Source organism: Carettochelys insculpta, chromosome 6 (genome assembly GCF_033958435.1).
Source record: "Carettochelys insculpta isolate YL-2023 chromosome 6, ASM3395843v1, whole genome shotgun sequence".
In the NCBI taxonomy this organism is placed as follows: domain Eukaryota; kingdom Metazoa; phylum Chordata; order Testudines; family Carettochelyidae; genus Carettochelys; species Carettochelys insculpta.
The window spans coordinates 9,842,865-9,866,773 of NC_134142.1; the positions used below are offsets into that span (position 1 = coordinate 9,842,865).

At 45.6% G+C, this 23,909-nt stretch overlaps 2 long non-coding RNA genes across 2 annotated transcripts in view; one reads left to right on the forward strand and one right to left on the reverse strand.

Moving 5' to 3' along the window:
• LOC142015107 (uncharacterized) overlaps positions 1–1,592 on the forward strand; it is a 67,264-nt gene extending 65,672 nt beyond the window's left edge. Inside the window, exon 4 of the long non-coding RNA XR_012646102.1 lies at positions 617–1,592. This is a non-coding gene — a long non-coding RNA (uncharacterized LOC142015107). The remainder of the gene's footprint in view (positions 1–616) is intronic.
• On the reverse strand, positions 709–23,909 carry LOC142015108 (uncharacterized). Its single transcript, XR_012646103.1, has 3 exons — positions 23,898–23,909; positions 22,051–22,141; positions 709–755 (listed from the first exon to the last, which is right to left on the reverse strand). It is a non-coding gene; the product is annotated as an uncharacterized LOC142015108 (long non-coding RNA).

Sequence of the window (23,909 nt, forward strand, 5' to 3'; positions counted from 1 at the left end):
CAGATGTCTGGATAGTTGAAGTCACCCATCATCACCAAGTCCTGTGCTTTGGATGATTTTGTTAATTGTTCAAAAAAAAGCCTCACCTACCTTTTCTTCTTGCTTATGTGGTCTGTAGTAGACCCCAACCATGACACAGAGACTCTCAACAAGTCTACATGCTATTTTCATCTCAACTTCAGTCCGAGTGTATACACTTTTAATATATGAGGCAACACCTTCCTTTTTTTCCATCTGTCTTTCCTGGGTAATATATACCCCTGTATACCAATTTTCCAGCCAGGCATATTACCCCACCAAGTGTCTGTGATGCTAGGTCACAGTGGTATTTATTTTCTAGTATTCTGAGTTTTTCCTGCTTCTTCTCCACACTTCCCACATTAGCATACAGACAGCTAAGAGAGTGATTTGATTTTGCCTCATAGTTCTGTTTTGTCTCTACTTTATCTCTGCTATTACAACCCATGCTCCCCAATTTCCAACCCATTTTCCAGATGTCTATGTTTTTGACTTACCTGTGGGCTTTGGTCATGTGGCTGCTTTGAATCTAGTTTAAAGTCCTCTGTGCTACGTTAGCCAGTCTATATCCAAATAATCTCTTCCCTTTCCTTGATAGGTAGACCCCATCTCAGCTGAGCAGTTCTTTTCATGGAACAGCACCCCAAGGTCAAGGAAGCCAAAGTCTTCTTGGTGATTCCATCTTGAAAACCAGGTAGTCACTTCCAAGATGCACCTGCCTCTGCCTGGGCCTGTGGCTGAAAGGATTGAAGAGAACATCACCTGTGTCCCACCTCCTTCACCCACACTCTCACAGCCCTGTAGTCATTTCTGGTCTGCTCGGGGTCATACTCGCAGTATCATTAGTGCCCATATGGATGAGTAGCATAGGACAGTAGTCAGAGGGCTGGATGATCCTCAACAATCCCTCTGTAACATTTTGGATTCAGGCTCCCAGAAAGCAAGGTACCTCCTGGGATGCTATGTCAGTTGGGTGCCTCCACCCACCTCTGAAGAGTCTTCAACCCCCACTAGCCTATGTTTCTTCTGGGAAGTGGCAGCTGAAAACTCCGAGCCTAGAAGGTATATGGCTTCCCCTCTGCCCTTGGGGGTGATTCCTCATCTCTCATTGCCAGGGCAGTGTGACAGTTCTCCAGTACCACAACAGCTGGGTTGGGAGCAGGGGTGGAGCACTGCCTTCTGCCAGAAGTAACTAGCTTCCAGTGCCCTCACTGTGACAGAGCCATCTCCTCCTCCAGCAATGATGTGCCAGCAGTACGCTAGCTGGATAGCTTCCTCAGCCTTGGATTGACTCAGTGCTCAGCAGTTTGTCATCTATAATTAGTTCTCTGGTCAAAGTTTTTCTTTTAAAGCCCTTTTTTCTTAAACTAATCCATTTGGGTTGTAAACCTTGTCTAAAACCCACATCCTGGACGCTTTTATATATATTACACAAAAGACTATGTGAAAAGAACGCTGTTGAGGCTGAAAAGTCAAGTAGGCAAACATTAGGAAATGCCAGAATTAACACTGCCTGCTGCGACAGGGACAGAATCCAAATCCCAAGGCAGCATTTAAGTGTCTTAATCATGAGACGGTCCTCCCTCTTCCAGCATCCCCTGCCTCATTTATGACACACCTTCCAACCTCTGCAATAAATGAATTGGGGTCCAACAGACAACAGCCTCCTTCCCTACACAGCCCTTATTGACCTGCAAAGAGTAGCTCCATTCTGGGCACTGAATGAGGGATGGGTCCTGTGGAAAAAATAACATGTGAGCAGGTGACTGATGAATCATAACACTTGCACAAAAGGAACCAAATTAGGACCTGACTGCTGGCATTTCCTAATTTCTGAGTGCTTGGCTTTGCAAGCTTAATAATCTTCTTTTGACACAGTTTTTTTTTCTTTTGTCCGTAATGTCCTAGTTTTAAAGAAGAGCAAACTGAAGAAAACCCAGAAGTTGGATCACATGGCAACACATTGATGCCTATGTGGTTCATCAGCAGGGCTGGGCCCTTTAGATCCACCATGCAAACCAGTCACTCAAGTTACCAGAATAAATTATAGCAATGGTAGGTTGCCATCCACCGTGTGGACTGGCATTAAAGGGAGATGAGATACACAGTTCCCCAGATATTGCTGACAGCAGAGACATGGTCAGACTCAGGAGTCTTGGAGTCTGTTCCAGACTTTGAGTCTCCCCTCCCTTCTGACCTCCTCCACAGCTTCTTGTCCCAATTTCTCTTGCCCTGGCTCCCACTCCCAATCTCTCTGCTCAGCCAATTCCAGTTTCTGCCCCTCCCACTTGCACTCCAGTTTCTTGTCAGCTCTGTCCCTTCTCCTCTTCCCCGGACTTCTCCCATCATCCAGCCAACTGGCTCCTAGTCACCCCCACCCACAATTTTCCTCACCAGCTGTCCTGTAACTCCCAATCACAGTTTCCTTCCTCCCATCAGAGCAGTCAAAGTCAAACCTGGCTCCTGGTTTAGAATCTTCAGAGATTTCACCAGCCAAAAGCTAAGTGTCTAATGAGAAGAAACTGAGATTCTTCACAGGTTTATAAATTGACCCCATTTGGGTAGATTTTGACAGCAAGAGGCAGATTCCCCACACAAAGCTGCCCCACTGCCAAATGTCAAGTCCCTGTTTCAAAGCAGTATGCACACATACAATGCCGAGGAACTGATAACATGTCCTTTGAATGGAAAGCCTTGGAAAACCATTCTTTTGAATGAAATTCTTCCAGTCAGCCATCAAAAATACACCTTCTGTTCTGTGGCAGATATTTTTTAAAAGGAGTTTGCTCAATTAATTACACTTCATTTGCTAAGCATCTCGGACAGTTTAAGAAATAGCTAAGTATCTCTCAGACATACATTGGCTAGGAGCATCACCTGGCATCTAAAAGAAGGGAGATGATGCAGTCACACAACATGAAAAGCTTATAGCTCTAATGAACACAGTCTACATGTTAGCTGCAACTTAAACCAGACACGATATTGTGGGGCAGCTCATTCGGTTTGAAAGAAGAACAAAACTAATGTTTGCAGACACCTTAGCTACAGGTCATACGTAGTACATGTGCTTTTTTGCTTGTCAGTTCCATATGGGCAGTAAAAGGGAGTTGACAGTATACAGGACATAGCCCGTGTAATCCTTCAAGGCTGGAAGCATTTTCTGCGACTGTTGGACCTCCAGTGTTCTGGGCATAGAGCAGGGGTCAGCAACCCCCAGCGCACATGCTAAGAGTGGCTCGCAAGCCAATTTTCATTGGCATGTGAGGCGGAGCTCAGCTCCACCTCTCCTCCCCCGGGCAGCCAGGAGCTTGCTTGAAACCATGACACCTGTGGATTAACAAAAGACCAGCGAATGCTGCCAACCACCGCCTATACCGTAAAGCTCTGCAGCTGAATTTATTTATTAATGAAGCTTTTGTAAGCAGGAGTATTGGTGACTTTAAAAAGTATCAGCAGGACTTGACCGTACGCTGAGGTCAAAAGGTCAAATTTTGGCATTCCGCCTTGGAGAGGGTGTTGACCCCTGGCACAGAGGATCATTGGTGACTGATAGGCTTATTTCTTATGGATTGCCTGTAGGCAGGGTCCTACCAAATTCATGGTCCATTTTGGTCAATTTCACATTATAGGATTTTAAAAATCGTATATGTCATTAATCCAACGCTTTGAAGGCAGGGAACTGGACTTGATGACCTCTTGAGGTCCCTCCAGTTCTGGTATTCTATGATTCTGTGATTCCATTTGAATTTGAGGTTTTACTATGTTGCAATTGTTGGGATTCTGACCCAAAAAGGAGTTGTGGAATGGTCGCAAGGTTATTGCAGGGGGTTGTAGCACTGCTACCCTGGCTTCTGCACTATTGCTGGCAGTAGTGCTGCCTTCGCAGCTGGGCTGCTGGTGAGCAGCGGCAGGTGGTAGGGATCGCAGCTCAGAAGGCAGCTTTGTCACTGGCAGCAGCACAGACAGAAGGATGGCAGGGTATGGTATTGCCTGCCTTACCTGTGGACTCCTGCCTGCAGAGCTGGACTTCATCACCACTCTCAACTGTGCAAATCTGATGGCACTGCAGAAGTAAGAGCAGCAATCCCACAACTCCCCAGAGTAGCCTGGTGAGCCCATTCCTGCATCTCCTTTTTGGTCAGGACTCACAATCTAAGAACTGGTCTCCTGCATGAAATCTGTACAGTATGGGGTAAAAGCACCCAAAAAGACAGATTTCATGAGGAGGGAGACCAGACTTCACGATCTGTGACACATTTTCACAACTGTGTATTCGGTAGAGCCCTACCATAGGAAAGAACAGACTTTCTCTGTTTCACCTGTGCATAGCCAGATCATATCTTAGCAAACTCTGCCACTAAAAAATGCAGTTGCAACACCCAGACTCAGTAGCTGCTCAGCCCAGGCTGGTCCCAGGCTACAATGCATGCTACTAGTTTGGCTAATTAAGCAGGTGGACCTGCGAAGATCCTGGAGCTATTAAGAATCAGGATGTCACAGAAGAAGGGGAGAGCAGGGGCTCTGTACTGCCCAGCCTTCTCCTGGACAATACAAGTCAATATAAAGTCTGTTATTTCAGTTAACATTTTAAGTCACATTTATTTAATGGAAATAATATACATACAACTTGCCTCCGCAAATGGCATTTACCATACACTTCAATTTAAATACAGTGGATTAGATAAAAACAATAAAACAAGTCCATAAACTACAAAGAGAGAGATTTTTAGGGACTACAAGTAATGAGGCATAAAAGTCAGAAATGATTACAAGAAAAATAAAGATAAAATGCAACTGGTGTCTTAATGTAATAAACTATATTAAATTCAAAATAAAGTTTTCTCACAACATGCTTTCAGCAGTCTTACTCACCAAATTTCTTGGCATCAATAATCCTTTGCCCAGAATTCAACAAATGCTACCTTTGTCACCTCTGGTGTCTTGAATGTGAGGGAGAGAAAGAGATGATGCCTTAGTGCATCTGCCCCTACTTTTTATAGTTAAGTCCCCCTCTTAAAAATATTTCCAATTTGAACCAGAAGACAAATGGCCTCTGTTGAAGGATGTTCCCTGCTGCTTTTTCCTCACCTGTTTCCGTGTCCTTTGTTTTCCTTTTCTGTTTGGCATGGCAGGGGCCTCGGACAGAGGTGCACCCTGGTTCTTCCCATTTTAAGTGTGTGGTGTTTAGTCTCTCGTGGGCTGTAATATTTTGGTCTAATTTGGGTTGTTGAGTTAATGTGCAGGTCCCAGGTGGTTTGGGTGTCCTGTGAGACATTGGAGGTCAAACTAGATGGCCTGTTGGACCCACCTGGCCTTAAACTCTACAGCTTGCTTCACCTCACAAGGATGTGTTGAGACAGCAATAAAGTGAAGAAAATCTGTCAAGCTCGTCTCCTGTTTCCCTAAGCATTACTCCAGTCACTAGGCTGGTAAAGTGGCTCTTATCCTACTCCATGACTCAAGGGGAGAGGTTTCCAACCTATCCCACCAAGAAGTTCCCTGTTTCTTGGGATGGAAGCTGAGAGGAGTTTGGTTTCAATGAGTAATAAAATATAGGTAGAGTATTAAACGGAATGTTGCTGGAGACTGGAAGGAGAAGCAAAAAAAATAGGTTCATACATATTACAGGCCTATAAAAGTGAAAGAATTCGTAAATGAGCATTAAAGAGAGCTAACTCAATTACAGGCATGAGGAAGCCAGTTTAATTGCCTATTGTGCAGCTGTACTTAATTTTGTAACTGAGTTTTACAGACATCCTAGCTATAAAGCAATGCTCCTTGCCATCAGAATGATTTATTCTGTACTTTTGGCACTATATTTTATACATCTATATGCGTGTGGATGTTGTTCTGTGAATGCATGCTAATAATTCTGTTGGGCCAAATTCAAATCTCCTTGTTCAGGCAAAACTCCCATAGACCACAATGGGAAGTTTGCCTCAAGAAACAGAGCCCTGAAAATCCACAGATATCTGCTTTATATCCGCAGGTATCTGCATCTGTGGATGTGAATGCAGATATCGGCAGTTCATTTACGCAGGCACAGATGCAGATGTGGATACAAATTTTGTATTTGCACAGGGCCCTATCAATAAGACTTCAGGGTCAGATTGTGCCCAATAGATCCACATTGAAGGAAACACTCCATGAATTACTCTAATCCCAGACCAAGTAGAATAGAAACACATTGACTCAGAGAGAGGGCAGACACAGTGTCCAATTTGGCAGCGTCAGGGAACTCCACAGGAGAGATAATTTCCAGACCTGGATTCTCCCCACCCTGTAACAGCCTTTCAAACTCCCTTTGATGGTTCCCCAGGAAAGTTACATAATAGCCTAAAACTGTTCCTTAGGATCCCAGTCATGGCCACCTTTTTGAAACATGACCTTGTCTGCATTAGATATTCAAAAACAGCAAGAAGTCCTGTGGCACCTTATAGACTAACAGACATATCTGTCAGTCTATAAGGTGCCACAGGACTTCTTGCTGTTTTTGAAGATGCAGACCAACACGACTACCCCTCTGATATTAGGTATTTAGCGATCTTTAAAACCAGTTAATAAAAAGTTATGATAGCTAACAGACCACTCTTTTTGCTACAGATCTTTTGTGAATAACCAGGAGATTATTGATTTGGCTGGCCAATAGAAAGACAATCAAGTAAACTGATGATCAAATAACCAGCTAGTATTTAGCTGGCTGTTTAGACAGCCAGAAACTCATTAGCAGAATTGCCAATAACCATCAGCCAATAAACCACTAGCAACCAACTAACTGGCAAACAGTCACTAGGAAATTAGCAGCCCATTGCCACTCCAGCAAACTGAACAAGGCCCCCGTGTTTAATTTTATTGCCAGAAATAAAATCAATGTTATCTCAAGTCATCTCTTCCATTGAACTCAGTAGTGTCATTTCAGGTATATGTTTGGTCCATTTGCTTTCATGTCCTAAGAAAAACATCCCCATGACATGCAGCAGTCAAGACAGGGAAAACAGTTACATTTCGTTCTTTAACACTGGATAGCCAAGAGCAAACTGGATTGCACATAAGGATTACAGGAATCTCCTGGGTCTGGTACCTTCAAAGTACTTCACCAAAGACTGTCAAGTTATATTCCTGCTGAAGCCTATGGAACACTGGTCATTATAATCATTGTAAGATGTCTGCCTGGAGCTGTAAGGAGTTATGTTTATATACTGAAATTATTTTCTTAAACTCTGTGAATTTGAGCTAGTCTCCCACAGGTGATACACAAGTTGTATTCAGGCAATAGATATCGATCTGTCTAGCTGGCTGGCTGTATTTAAGTTGCATGGCTCATAATGGATGTTCATTTACACTCTGAGCAGAATGTTAATGAAGGGATTATAAAATCCTCAATAGAGGGAATTTACAGAAAGAAATAAACCAGCAGGAGGGAGTTTAATAGATATCCAATAGATATTTGGATTACAACCATAGATACAAGGAGGGACTCATTCTACATCCTGTACGTAGTAAACTGACAGTGTGTTTGGTTTATGAAAAGAGGATCCCAGTCAGACTTGTCTAAAAAGCACTGGGAAGACCCTGAGGTGAGTTAAACTTTATTAGACAAAGACAGGTCTTGTTAATTAAGTTTAGGGTCTGGAAAGTGCGTTATGATTTCATTTTATATATAATCATGTGTTTTAATTATTTCTATTTGCCTCTTCTTGCCTTTCCACTCCATTTAAAACCTTTTTCCCACTACACATTGAACCTCTCTAATCCGGAACTCTCTTATCCATCAACATCTAATCTGTCATGATTTTAGTTCCCCAAATGACCACTTATCATGGGTGTGGCCAATTTTACGCGGTCCCATAAAGTTTGTTTCCAGCCACCAGTCCTGGCTCTCAGTGTTCTGTGCTGTTATTTAGTTGTAATTTACCCCTAAATGTCTTCTCAGAGCCCAGTAATCAGTGGACGTGTTGGTAACGCTGCTAGACAATACTGACCTCCCGTGGTCCAGCCAGTTCTCTCATCCAGCACTGCTCAGTTCCCGAGGGTGCCTGATTAGAGAAGTTCAACCTGTATAAACAAATCTGAATGCCATGTGTGAAGCAGAGCTGTGACATAAGGCAGCAGGCTAACAGCCATGGTGAGCCTGGAGGCAAGGTGTTGGGGGGGCCCTGGTCCATGCCCGGGAAGTGGTGGAGCGTTGGACAGAAGAGGCGGGGGCACTGGCAGCCAGCCCTTGGCACTGCCCAGACTTGGCGCTGCCCCCACATCCAGCCCTCAGAAGTCACACAGTGCAGTGGAGTGACATTCCCACGATGTTTCAAAGGGGCCCAGAGCTCCCAGCTGCTGCTACTGTGACAGCAGAGACAGCTGGGAGTTCCAGGAAATGCCGGACCCCTGTGCAGCTGCCCCTCCCCCCATCAGCAGCTTGATCTAAGGGGTAACTGGTAAACTGAGGCGACTGTCAGTCTCACTATCCCCATTTTGCTGAGGGAAAACAGAAATAGAAGCTCCTGATGCCCAGTACGCTCTGGGTGTTATCCACTGCCCAATACACTCTCACTTAGACGAAGCTGCCCCTGAAGACAAAGAAAGGTAAATCCATATTAACAGTGGATGATTTTGGACGTGACACATTTACTTATTGTCCTTTCGGCTGCAGAAAATGTACTGCAGGTTTCAAGCTGGAAGGGTTGGAACTGTACGCGTGGTTCATCGTGCATGGTATTAGTTCATGTTCTTTGATTGGCTTAGCCTAGCCCATGCAGCCAGGTGGGTCAACGGAAGCTATTTTAGCTGTCTGCCTTTGATGCTGATATTTGTGATTTTGTCTAAAAGTCTCATATATTCACCCAGGCCTGTACTATTCACTGTGGTTACTGCTATTTCATGAGTCTTTTTTATAAATTAGGGAGAAAAAATCTAGAATTTAGCATCCAGCTGTGATAAACCCATGTACTTACTCCTACCCCTGCATGCCTAGTTATCCTTGACCTTTGTTTATTTGCCCTTTGACCTGTTGAGCCAATATTTGTCTTCTAAATGATACTTCAGCTCTAACGTCCCTGATGTCTTCCAGTTCAGACATTTGTGCAACAGATGGTGTAAGTGCAGTTCCGTGTACCACACCTCTGCTGAATAACTGAAAACACCAGGCTTCTTTGACATCCAACAGCATCACACAGCTTGGCAATAACTGAGTTCTGACTTTCTAAATCAGTGTTTCCCAAACTTAAAACATTTGCATCCTCCTTTCGGGACTGCGGCCTTATTGGCATAGCCGCTCTCCCAGTGCTGCCCCAGTGTTTATCTCCTGAGTTTTACTAATCTATTTTCTGCCACACACCCCATGAAATCCTTTTGTGGGCTGCCAGTGGTCCACGTACCACATGGGAAACACTGTTCTAGACCATTCAGAGCCTACTCTGGGATAAGAAAAGTTCTTTCTTATCACTCGAAAAGTAGTACATATCCCCGGATTAACGAAAAGTCCTCCTCAGTGACAGCAGAGTGCTCTCCATATCCAATTTTCAGTCATCTTATGTTCCTCCATGGTCCAATTAGTCCATGCGGGTGGGGTTATCACAAGTACTTACATGATTTAGAAGCCCATATCCTCATGAGGAGTTAGGTACTCTCCTTGGGCTAATGATCCTTTGGAAAAATTAGGTCCTTATTGGCCCATGACAACTCTGTGGGTTATGCCAGTGAGGAATCCAGTGTGCCAGGTGGTGCCCTATTACCTAATTCGAATTGGAACAGCTGAGTTAGAGGAGGCCGCTGGAATAGTATAAACATACAGCCTGCAGAAGGGGTAGGCTCAACAGTAAGCGTCCTAATAGGTCCGTCAGTCTTCCTGGGGAGGAAGTTGCCTTACGTCGTATAGATCAGGCCTAAGTAGCACCTCCATCAGGACTCCCATGTTTAACGCCTTTGTTTTTATTCAGATGATCTGTCCTGGTTTCAGAAATTCATAGAATGATAGAATGCTAGAACTGGAAGGGACCTTGAGAGGTCATCGAGTGCAGCCCCCTGCCCTCATGGCAGGACCAAGTATTGTCTAAACCATCCCTGATAGACGTCTATCTAACCTGTTCTTAAATATCTCCAGAGATGGAGATTCCACAACCTCCCTAGGTTTACTGAATGATGGAGGAGAAAAGCAGCAGTAAGCCATTTGCTCAGGATTGGTGCCGTCATTGATCAAGCTGCGGCATTTGGGACTTCTTTAGATTGCCACCTCCCAGAGCAGCAACACCAGCAAAGACAGCAAGAGCACGCCTTTAGAAAAGACAGTGACTTACCTCCGTAACTGGTGTTCAAGATGTGTTGCTCATGCCCGTCCCAATATAGATGTGAGTGCACGTTCATGCCCAGTTGTCAGAAGTCTTTTTTCCCTCGCTGGTCCCTCTTGGGTCAGTGTGGCAACTCCTCAAGTGTTGCAGAAATGGAGCCCAATAGAGGAACCACCCGACCCACTCCCCACTCATTTCCTTCTTGCTGGCTACTCTGACAGTGAGAAAAGGCAGGAGGGCTTTGGAATGGACATCTTGAAGAACTACCTGTCTCTTTTTCTTCGAGTGAGTGCTCATGTGCAGCCAATGTAGGCGAATGCAGGCTGATGTTAGGAGGTGCGATCGGAGCCCTGGAACGACTGTACTACACCCCTACCCATAGCAGCATCCTCCCTAGTGTGTTGCAAAATGGGCTACAAGCATATGTGTGGAAGATCAGGTGGCTGCCCTACAGATTTCCTGAATAGGGACATGCGCTAGGAATGCTGCTGAGGATGCCTGCACCCTCACAGAACGTGCCCTAATCGGAGGAGGGGGACCCCCCCTAGCTTGTAGCACTCCCTAATACAAAGCGCTATCCAGGAGGACATCCTCTGGGAGGACATCAAGAGGGCTTTCATCCTGTCCGCCGTTGCAACAAAAAGCTGCTGTGACGTTCTCAAAGGTTTGGTCCTGTCTATATAAAGGCTAAAGCTCTACAGACACCTAAGCTATGTAAACTCTGCTCCCTCAGGGAAGCATGAGGTTTAGTGTAAAACACAGGTAATGAAATATCCTGATTCACATGGAAAGAGGAGACCATCTTCAGCTGGAAAGCCTGATGGGGTCTCAGTCTAACCTTGTCCTTGTGGAACACCAGATAGAGTGGGTCCACAGTAACAGCCCTCAGTTCAGACACCCTTTTGGCCGATGTGATGGCCCCAAAAGGCTGTTTTGTAACTTAGAAACAGCAGGGAACAGGAAGCGAAGTGTTCATATGGGGCCCCATAAACTTAGCCAATACCAAATTAAAGTCCCATGAGGGTAAAGGGTTATGGTCTGATCGTATGGTTATGGTTATGGTCTGACCATAGGGTTATGGTCAGACTTGTGGTCTAACCCTCTCTGGGCCTTTCATGAATCTCTTGACCACCAGGTCCAAGAACACCGACGTAAATCCTGGGCCGGGGTGAAGAGCAGAAATGGCCACCAAGTGTAGCTTAATGGGGGACAGGGACAGCCCCTTCTGACTCATGCCACAGATAATCCAGGCTCAAAGGGAGCGTGGCCTGCAAGGGGGATATCCCCCTTCTAATGCATCCAAATGGTGAACCTCTTCCACTTTGCCAACTAAGTGGCCCTCGTGGGAGGTTTTCTATTATTTAAAAGTACTTTGTCGCTGGTTCTGAGCATGAAATGTCTATGGCAGTCAGCCATGAAGCTTCCACACTGTGAGGTGAAGGGACAGGAGGTTGGGGTGCAAACAGGTTCAGGCATAACAGGAGTGTTATTGGGTTGCTCACCGACAGCTCCAACAGAAACAAGTACCAATACTGCCTGGCCCATGCTGGAGCCAACAGGATCACCAAGGCCCAGTCCACTTGAATTTTGAGAAGGACCCTGTGGACGAGAGGAAATGAGGGAAACACATACAGGAAGGGGCCTGCCCAGGATATGCTGAACACTTCTGCCCAGGATCCTGGACTCCGGTTCAGGTAAGAACAAAACATTTGACGCTTCACACTGAGGTGCCTGGCAAGCAGGTCCAGCCAGGGATAGCCCCATACTCAGAAAATTGATTGCAGCGTGTCCGGGTGGATGGACCACTCATGGTTTAAGAAGGACCTGCTGAGGTGGTCTGCTATGATATTGTGGACCCCAGGTAAGTAATGGGCCTACAGGAGAATTTGGTGCTGAATGCAAAACTCCCAGAGCCTCATGACACAGGGGAGAGGAGTGTGCACCCCCTTGTCTGTTGGTATAATGCACTGCTGTCATGTTGTCTGTGCTCACTGACACACAATGTCCCACTAGGTTGTCCCGAAACACCTCGCACACCAACCTGATGGCCTTGAGCTCAAGGTCTGACGTGCCCCAGAGAACCTGTGTCTGGCGCCCCCCCCAGATGTGCCCCCCAGCATAAGTCTGACACATCTGTTACCAGAGACAGGGAAAGACGGAGAGGTCTGAAGAGTACCCCTATGCACACTGTCCAGCCTCCAATGCAGGGTCCACAGTGCCTGCTTTGGCAATGTCACTAATTTGTCTAGATCGTCCCTCACAGGGTGGTACACTGAAGCCGGCCGTGACTGGAGAGGATGTAATCGGAGCCTGGCATATTGCACCACAAATGTACAAGCTGCCATGTGTCCCAGGAGCTTCATGCAACACCTGTTTGTCATAGTGGGGAACTTGATCAGGTTGTTTATGATGCTGGCCATAGCCTGAAACCTGCTTTCTGGTAGGGAGGTCCGGGTGAGCACTGAGCCTAGGAGACCCCCCCCACACACTATATTATTTGCATCAGGACAAGTGTCGACTTTGTCTCATTCACCAACAGACCAACACTGTCGAAAGTTTGGTGGATAAACCATACATGTTGGTGAACTTGGGCCTGTGAGATCCCTTTGACCAACCAGTCATCCAGGTATGGGAACAACTGGCGTATATGCCTGCGGAGAAAGGCTGCCATGACCACCATAGGTTTGGTGAAGATGCTTGGAGACATCAACAAGCTGAACAGAAGAAGTGTGAACCGATAGTGTCCTCCGCTCACGACAAACCTCAGGAACCTCCTGTGAGGAGGAGAGATTGCACTGTGAAAGTCCACCTCCTATGAGCCAAGAGCAGCAAACCAGTCCCCCGGATCCAGCAATGGGATAATTAAGGCAACCATATCTCAGGGCAGGGAGAGATAGGGGGAGAGGCAGCTACTCCCCTCTCCTCCAAGTCCTGGGGAGTCGGAAAGGAGGTGGCAGCCACCTACCCTCCCCGAGTCCCGGGCCGTGGCAGCCCCCCATCTCCCAGGAGCCCCAAGGAAGCAGCAGGGATGGGGCAGCCTTGGTGCTTTCTCCCCTCCTCCCTGAGCGCCGAGGTAGGGGAAAGCAGACTAACCTGAGGGCTCCCTGCTCTCCAGCCAGCACCTGTGCAGCTGCAGGTGGAAAATATGAGACAATTAGTCGCTTTTCTAAAATAAGTAGGGATGCCTTTTTGGCGTCCCAAATACAGGACAGTCCTGCCAAAAACAGGACAGATGGTCACCCTCAGGAATAATGAGCCTCAGGGAGACCATGTGGAACCTGCTCTTCTTTAACAAACTTGTTCAGGCTTTGCAGGTCCATGGTAAGCCTCAATCTCCCTTTTTATTTCAGAGTAAAGCCCTGGCCCCTGACCTGAAGGGGAACCTCCTGTATTGCTCCCCGCTTGAGGAATGATTGCATCTCCCGTCCAAGCAGACTCTCTTGTGAGGGATCCCTGAAGAGGGATGGGGAAAAGGTATGGAAAGGGGGGCGGGGTAAGAACTGAACTGGACAGCGCTTCCCCTTTCTACTGTGCGGAGGACCCGCTGGTCCGATGTTTTATGGCACCAGGCAGGGTAGAAAGGGGATAGGCGGAATGGAAACATAAGGCGGGCTAGGTCCATAATGAGGAGTGGTGTGGTGCTTTCAACCGCACCTTCCAAAGTTAGATTTCAGCCCTTATGGGGGCTTCTGCTTCCCCTTGCCCTGGCCAGGCTGATTGGAGCACCTCCTGTCACTGTGACCTCATTGCCTATTTTGATCCCTAGGCTGCTAAGGGAACTGCCTAGGGGAGGGACAGGGGTTAAAATGTCTGTGCTGAATCTCAGGAGTGTGGCGCCCCAGAGACCTTTGGGTGGTCCTCAAGTCTTTAAGACTGTGCAGCCTTTTATCTGTTTCCTCGGAAAACAATGTGGGCCCCTCAAAGGGTAGGTCGTGACCAGTCTGCTGCACTTCATGGAGCACGCCTGAAACCTTCAGCCAAGCCCCTGCCTCATGGCCACCCATGACGCCATGACCCGTATCGCCTCATCGGCAGCGTTCAGAAAGGCTTGGAGCTCCGTGGGCAAAATCCACTATTTCTCCTCTACAATCACTGTAAATTCAGGTTTAGCATCCAGGGGGACAACTCTGTAAATTTTGAGAGGAAGGACACTGTGTTATAGGAGTACCTGCTCACGAGGGCTTCCTCATTAGCTATGGGCAGCTGCAGCCCTCCAGCTGAATAAACTTTCTTCTCACAAAAATCCAGCCATTTCGCCTCTCTATTTTTGGGCTAGGGCCCCTGAAACCCTTGTCTCTCTCTGTGGTTGGCTGAATCCATAACCAGGAAGTCAGGCAGGGGGTGGGTGAACAAGTGGTCATTACCCGCAGAGGGGACAAACAACCATCTCTTATTTTTCTTTGCTGTGGGCTGGGCTGACGCTGGTGTTTGCCACACAGTCTTAGACTTCTGGGTAATGGTCTTTACGAGAGGCAATGCCACTCTAGTGGGACCCGAAGAGGACAAAATATCTATCATTGGCCCAACCTCATCCTTGACCTCCTCTACCTGCATCCCCAAGTCCTAGGCTACCTGGTGAAGCAGCTGTTGCAAGGCCCATCCATCCTCTAAGACCAGGTGAGCGGAAGAACCAGTGACCCCTTCGTCCAGGAAGGAAGAAGAGGAGGTTTTCACCTGCATGCGCATCCAACATCCCCAGCACCCAACGGGTCTGAAGCACTGCCCCATAGTTGTGGTGGAAACAGGTGCGATGCCAGCATCATCAAGCCCATGGGGCCAGTGCCATGGGGAGCACCACTGAAGGAATAGGAGCCTTAGAACCTGCCAACACCAACAGCCCCTGGAACCTGGTAGGCCCGATAGGTGCCAGCATGGACAGCACCGAAATGTACAGCACAGGAGGAGAAGGAGATAGTGAAGCCACTGAAACCAACACCAGCATTGGCCCTGAGGCAGTTGGTGCCGAAGAAACTGATGGTGCCAATGAGGACCACTGCATGGAGGAAGGCTGCTCCAACAACCTGCCTTGGGGTGACACTCCTAGTGAAGCCAGTTGTGCCAAACGCAGTATCAGGGGAGCTCCCGCTGCTGCCAGCAGTGACAAGGCCCAGGACTGTGGCCAAATAAAATGCCCCAGGACTCATCAAATGCCCATCAAGGCCACTGAGAAGCCATCTGCCTGATCGGCAGCCACTGTCCCTACACCAAATGCCAACTCTACCAAGAGGAGGATCGAGCACTCTTATTTCTGCCCAAGCTAGAGAAGTAGGAACTCGCCTCTGACCCGGACGCCTCCGACACCAAAGACCAAGGTAGCACCTGACCCACAGGCGCCTGCCTTGGCACCAACTGGGATGGCACCTGCACCATCATCAAAGATACTGCCGGGGCTGAGGGCAAAGGTGGTAGTGCCATCATAGCCAGCTTGCCCTGCGACAGAGGATGACTCAGCACCTGCATTGGGGGAATTGGTCTCCTCAGTGGCAAGAAGGGCACCTTGATCCAGAGCAAACTTTGCACCTCCCCGAAGCCCTCCAGTGTCGATGACATCTCAGGCAAGCAGGAACTGGACATCTGGACCAGCGTCAGTGCTCAGCCTTCTGAAGCATGCCCATGGTGCAGCTCAGTCAACCTTGCCTTGGGCTCCTCCCTCTTCAATGCCATGGGGGAGAGGCCCCGATCATCTCTCTTCTTTTTGTGAAGCACCAGGGGATGGAGACATATTTCGTACAAGGGTGAGGTGCCAGCCCTTCACGATAGCGTGGGGCTTCCTTCTCCTTTGCTGGTGCCATGGCTCAGCCTGATGCCGGTGCACGTCGCACCAAAGATGATTTACTCAGCCCAGCGGACTGTGACTTCTCCAGCCGTAGAGCTGCCTCCATCAGATGGACCTTAAGGCACTGTGCCCTATCCTTTAAAGTCCTGGGTTTAACCATCCTACAATTAGGACAGCGATACCGTTGGTGGCTCTCACCCAGACACTTTAAGCAGACCTAGTGCAGGTTGCTTTTTGGCACATGGTTGCCACAGTCTTCACAGGTCTTGAAGCCTGGGAACTTTGGCATGCCCCAGTACCAGCGCGGCAAGAAGTAGAAACAGCCTCCCTACTTGGGCCCCGGGAACTACTCTAACAGTTGAACTATTGAACTATCTAACTACTAACTATTGAGCTATTAACAACTAATTAAACTATCTACACACAAGAACTACAGCTACCAGCTACAGATAAGAGTGCTCGCATGTGCAAAGGAGTGTTGCAGAAACCAAGGCAAGAAGGAACTGAGGAAGGGGAGAGGTGGCCAGTGCCTATATTGGGCGCTATTTTGGCGCCACTCCAGGGAGCACTGACCGGACACGACGGCTACCAGCTAGGAGAAAAAAACTGAAAACTGGGCATGCGCACGCACTCACACCTACATTGGAATGCACATGAGCAATCACTTGAAGAAGAACTAACAAATGGGGAATGGACCAGAAATACCAGATGATCATCTGAAAATAAGACACGAGAATAGTAATATGCTCCCATCTTCTCTTTGGGTATTTTCCATTATGGGTTTTTTAACTTTTAGCCTCATCATTACATTGATAGGTTGATGTAATCACAAAATTCTTAACAAACTGAAAAACAGTAACACAAGTTAAAGTAAACAGAACATTGCCCCATTAATAGCTACAGGAATAGAAGAACATCCTAAGGCAAATCCCACCATTCTTGCAGTTGCAATAAAAACAGAAAATGTTTTTTAGCAACGAGGGACAAAGAAAATGCATGAAACTCAACAATCTGGGACATAAGAAGCAGATGTTTTTTAGAACCACCAATTGCTTTGGTCCACTGGAAAAATTACTTAGATAAATTCATTTGCCTTCCAGAAGCAAAAAATCATCCAGATTGTCATTTTTTAAATCTCCTTCTCCACATCTAATCTCTTGAAATTTCCTGTATTTACTTGGGATGCTATTATTCAGAATTATTTATTACAACAGCATATAGAAATCCCAGTCAAAAATCAGCACCCCATCATGCTAAGCAGTGTACAGACAATTACTAAAGCAAGCTTACAATGTAAATAGACATGGAAACCTCTTGGCAACACAGAAGTAAAAATGAAAGACAGAAGATTACAGATCTCTCATAATAGTATGCTCCATCATTATTTCTCCTGAGCTAATGCTCTCCTCCTTCACAAATTTCACTTGCATGAGGGTATGGGGGAGTTCTCTACTCTGCAACGTAAATGGCCACAAATCTGCAATAGACTTAAGCATGTGCTTTGCTGAATCAGGGACATGTAGCAGAAATATATCAGTTCTGCTACTTTTAAAGCACTCGGCTGCTACAGAGGAGGGTAACATCACAGAACAGATAAACCATGATTCACACCCAATCTAGTTAGGAATCACGTTGGATAGAACTTTCACACATTGGGTGCATCTACACTTGCATTCCTCTTTTGAAAGAGGTATATAAATGAGGTAAATGGAAAATGCAAATGAGGCATAAATTTGCATATTTGGCACCTCATTTACATATTCTTATTTCAAAATAGCTTCTTTTGAAAGAAGAAAACCAGCGTAGATGCTGCTCTTTTGAAAGTAAACCCCATCTTCAAAAGACTCCTTCTTCCCATTTAATAAATATACTTTCAAAAGAGCAGCGTCTACAGAATCACAGAATCGCAGGGCTGGAAGGGACCTCAGGAGGTCATCTTGTCCAGCCCCCTGCTTCAAGCAGGATCAACCCCCACTAAGTCATCCCAGGCAGGACCTTGTGCAGCCGGGACTTAAAAATCTCAAGGGATGGAGAATCCACCACCTCTCTAGGCAACACATTCCAATGCTTCACCACCCGCCTGGTGAAGTAGTTTTTCCTAATATCTAACCTACACCTCTCCCTCTTCAACTTCAGACCATTACTCCTTCTTCTGCCATCTGACACCACTGAGAACAGTTTCTCACCCTCCTTTTTAGAGCTCCCGTTCAGGAAGTTGAAGGCTGCTATTAAATCACCTCTAAGTCTTCTCTTCTGTAAACGAAACAAGCCCAAATTCCTCAGCCTATCCTCATAGGTCTTGTACTCCAGACCCTTAATCATTTTCGTTGCCCTTCGCTGAACCTGCTCCAGCAAATCCACATCCTTTTTATACTGGGGGGGCCCAAAACTGGACACAATATTCCAGATGTAGCTCACCAGTGCCAAATAAAGAGGAATAACTACTTCTCTGGATCTGCTCGAAATGCTCCTCCTAATGCACCCTAATATGCCATTAGCCTTCTTGGCTACAAGGGCACACCGTTTACTCATATCCAGCCTTTCATCCACCATAACCCCTAGGTCCCTTTCCATTGTACTGCTGTTGAGCCAGTCAGTCTCCAGCCTGTAACAATGCTTGCGATTCTTCCGCCCCAGGTGCAGGACTCTACGCTTCTCCTTATTAAAGTGCATCAGATTTCTTTTGGCCCAGTCCTCCAATTTATCCAGGTCCCTCTGGATTCTCTGTCTACCCTCCAATGAATCTACCTTTCCCCCTAGTTTTGTGTCATCTACAAACTTGCTGAGGGTGCAATCCAGTCCCTCATCCAGGTCATTAATAAAGATGTTGAATAACACCGGCCCCAGAACTGAGCCTTGCGGAACTCCGCTCGAAACAGACCGCCATCCAGATATTGAGCCATTGACCACTACCCATTGGGTCTGACCATCAAGCCAGCTTTCTATCCATCTTATAGTCCAAGGATCCAATCCATATTTCCTTAACTTATGGACAAGAAAGTTGTGGGAGACCGTCTCAACAGCCTTGCTGAAGTCAAGGTATATCACATCCACTGACTTCTCCATGTCCACAGAGCTTGTTACCTCATCATAGAAGCTAATCAGATTGGTCAGGCAGGACTTGCCCTGGGTGAATCCATGTTGGCTACTTTTGATCACTTTCTCCTCTTCCAAGTGCTCAAAAGAAGATATTTCGAAATAAGACAATGCAAATGAGGTGCCAGATATGCAAATTTATACCTCATTTGCATTTTATTTACCTCATTTGCACACCTCTTTCGAAAGAGGAATGCAAGTGTAGATTGCACCCAGTGAGGTGGCAAAGTTTGCAGATGACACCAAGTTGTTCAGGACCGTCAAAACCAAAACAGATTGTGAAGAACTACAAAAAGATCTCAGCAAACTGAGTGATTGGGCAGCAAAATGGCAAATGAAATTTAATGTGGGTAAGTGTAAGGTAATGCATGTTGGAAAAAATAACCCAAATTACACGTACTACATGATGGGGTCAAATTTAGCTACGACAGATCAGGAAAGGGATCTTGGAGTTATAGTGGATAGTTCTCTGAAGACATCCACGCAGTGTGCAGCGGCAGTTAGTAAGGCAAATAGGATGTTAGGAATTATTAAAAAAGGGATCGATAATAAGACAAAAGAGATCATACTTCCCCTATATAAAACTATGGTACGCCCACATCTCGAGTACTGCGTGCAGATGTGGTCTCCTCACCTCAAAAAAGATATATTGGCATTAGAAAAGGTTCAGAAAAGGGCGACTAAGATGATTAGGGGCTTGGAAAGGGTCCCATATGGGGAGAGGCTAGAGAGACTGGGACTTTTCAGTTTGGAAAAGAGGCGATTGAGGGGCGATATGATAGAGGTATATAAAATCATGAATGGTGTGGAGAAAGTGAATATAGAAAAATTATTTACCTTTTCCCATAATACAAGAACTAGGGGACACCAAATGAAATTGATGGGTAGTGGGTTCAAAACCAATAAAAGGAAATTTTTCTTCACACAGCGCACAGTCAACCTGTGGAACTCCTTGCCCGAGGCGGCTGTGAAGGCCAGGACTCTATTAGGGTTTAAAAAAGAGCTTGATAAATTTTTGCAGGTCAGGTCCATAAATGGCTATTAGCCAGGGATAAAGTATGGTGCCCCAGCCTTCATAACAAGGGCAGGAGATGGATGGCAGGAGATAAATCACTTGTCTTCTGTTCTCCTTCTCTGGGGCGCCTGGCATTGGCCACCGTCGGCAGATGGGATGCTGGGCTTGATGGACCTTTGGTCTGACCCAGTATGGCCATTCTTATGTTCTTATGTTCTTATGTTCTTATTATGACCAGCTTATGAAAACAGTGACTAAGGTCAAAATGCACAACAATCTGATGGGAAAATTGGCCGGAACGACGTGAAAAGCCAAAACCCAAACATTACACAATTCAGCCTTGGCACTGTTACTCAGTAGTGGAGCACTGCGCACCAGTGTGGGCACACTCCTCGCACACCAAGGTGACTGACATATTTCAGGCACACTTAAATCTACCATAGTTACTGGTTCTCTGCAATATTGCTTGTCCCAATGTTCACAGAAAGTATAGCAAAGTTTGTGATGAAATTGTGTGCTATGCCACATCTATTGCTAATTAAAGACTTGTTTAATCCATCACACATGCCTTCATGTTGCCAAGTGTGGATAAGTTTACTGTAGGAAGGCTTTTCAGTAGAAGCCATGTGGCAATCACAGTCTACAAAGAAAGTTACAAATAATTATATTGGACCCCGCTCAGCGTGAACCCAGGTTTGATTTACCACATAGGCAATGGATACTTTTGAACTGGTTTCATACCAGACATGGTATTTGCCCAGAATTTTAGTGGCGTGTTAGAGACAATCTTCATTGTCAACATGGGCAGCCACAAACCGTGACACGAATTGTTGAGGAGTATAAAATGATTTAGGGTCCTGGAGGTTTTTGTGCCTTCAACATTGTTGATAAGAACACTGTGGTTTGGCTTGACTGGTTTGCATCCGCTGAATAAATAAATAAATAAATAGAGATGTGGGTAAGATTTTAGCTACAAACGTTTATAAATATTGTAAAATTATCCCCTTGCTCTTTGTGTCTCAGACTGGGGCTCTGGAAAGACCAAGGGAAGCAGCAAACAAAGTTCAGAATCCAATACAATTCCTGAGTTAAACCAGAGCTACAGGAAATCACTGCGGACAATTCCTTGTTAACTTCCTAATGTGACCGTATTAGTGAGTTAAGTGAAATAAATAACACAGTGTGCTCTGTAACAATCATTTTGTATGTCTGCCTCGATAACAGAACCATCAATTAATTCAGCAGCTAGAAGGGGAGCCAGCCAGGCCTCCTGAAAGGATGGTGCCAACGTGAAGCTCACAGATGCATGAAATTTGTATCTACTATTGTTACCACAAACACGTGATAAAGGCAAAGACGAGGGGAGAGGAACTATTGTTTACAGCATTTTCATTCTGTACAATTGACATTTTATGGCTAGTCAGTTTTGTTTATTTCTCTACACAGAAAACCCAGGATTCACTGTTTGTGTGGAGCTCCCTTGGGGCATCAAGTGAAAGAAAAATACTCTAACTGTAAAACAACAGAAGTTGGTAAGCGGATCCTGTGGTAGATGTAATACCTGAAACTATTTCTAATTAATGTTTTTAAATTAACTAGGGATCAGTTTCAGCTAACTCAGACTGAGTATGTCGCACCCTAGAAGTAAGGCTGCTGAAATCAGTGCGACCATTTCTGTAGTACAAATTACTCAGCGTAAAAAGAGCAGAACTTGGTCCTAGAACTTATATTCATGTGGCCCAAAGAGACAAGAAAGAAAAAAAAATTGAAAGGCAATTAGAGGTGATATGCTGTCTGGCCCACAGCCAGGTGTAGAACATCCTCTTATGTCTTGATCAGGTGAACTAACCACTGACCTAAATTACCTTCCCATGCGGAGTGCCTCAGAAGTCAAAAGGGTTCCTCATACCTTCACAGAGTCTGCTGATTGATCAGATTGCAGGATGGGGGCCATAGCTAGGAGTGAAAGACACTGCACATGTAAGATCGGAGGGTCACATTGGCTTGTTTTGGAGATTTAAGATTACTTAGCCAGTGCGGGTAATATGGCTGTTAACGGCACCTTGACCATCGTTTCTGTGAGGATGATGTAATTGGTCTGGAGAATGTACTATAAACACAAACTACAGATAACCTTAATTTAATGCTACCTTGAGTCAGACATTTGCATGTAAATTTTTAGTGCCTACGATTTATTACCAGCAAGGAGATGATGGTGTAACAAGTTGATGAAGAGTTGCTATGAGATCATATTTAACTTAATCGGAGGTTTGTGGACTTTGCTTTCTTGGAGGAAATATTCATTGCGTGTAGTACAGTAAAAACTGTCTCTTAAAACAAAAGGATAAAATAGTTTCCTTGACAAATCAGCAGCATTGTAATTGTAAATCTGCCATGCTACATATTTTATTACATTTTCATAGCAGAGCAGAAAATTTACGATGTGAGACTAAACACTCAGCTAGTCTTCTTCTGTCATTTGGGAACCTATTTTAATTCACATCTTGAATATCAGCTCATATTTGAACTTAATATAAGATTTAAAATTTTCTTTTAAATGCAAGTTTGTTGAAATTAAGAAGAATTTTCCACCTTTCTAGTTTAAATGGAAAACAAAAACCATGAATTACTTGAACATCTGTGCAGAAAGGCCACTTAGCTCATCTAATGTGTTAAATAAAACCCACACAGGATAGTATCCTGCAGAGGCTGACTCATTTTCATGGAATTAGGAACCAAAATAACACTGCTGGTCCATGCATTGTTATTGTAGCCACATTAGTCCTATATTGGTGAAGGGACTTCCTTGGGGCACCAGGTTGCTTGGGCTGGCAGAGCTTATAGTAATTTTGTTCCTATCCTTCTTAGGGATAGGAGAAGCAGCTGCCCTTTGTGGTGTTGTGGCAACCCAAAGGAATCATATTTTCTTCTGCACTTACCTGGACATGAAAGCTTGCAGTTCCAGTTTGCTCTCACACATCTTCTCAGAGATCTTTCTGAGAAAATCTGGGGCTTACAGGCAACATTCCTTCTAATTTTTTCCATGAATAAACACATTTTGCTATGTGCACCAAGGCATGTGTGGATGTGCACCACCGGCAGAAATAGATACTGCTGGCTGTGGGCACTCTGCTAATCAGCTGGGCAGTGTTTCAATCTCCCCTGGGTGGCTAACCAAGCACTCAGCTTACAAAGAACAGTGGTTACAGGTCATACACCAGACAACATGATTCAATCTGGGCTGATGGTGAGTGACCATTACCGCTGGTCAGCCTGGAAAGCCTTGCCTCTTACTAGTAATCCTGCAACAACATGTCTCACCAAGGCACAAGTGGACCTTCCAAGAACACAAAAGACATGAGATCAGAACATGACTCCTTAAGGTGCAGTTCTGGCTTCCCCCTCTTTGGGGTCTTGGTTAACGGATGCAAATGGTCCAAGTTCCATTAAATTCTGGTATGTCACACACATTATTTCCTCACTCATACTTCCACCCGGCCTTTCATTCTCTCTGTATTTCTGAAAATTTGCTGGGGTTTTTACTGGCAAAGACCTGGGGAAGGAGCAATAATTTTGCTTAGTCTGATAGTGTCGGAGTCACCTTTTGGCAACAGAGCCGTCTGACATTCTATTCATATAAAACCTTCTAAAACTAAAGAAAAAGACAAGTTTGCAAACCAAGAAAATGAAGTTTAAAAAATGTCTCACTCACATGGGCCTTCTA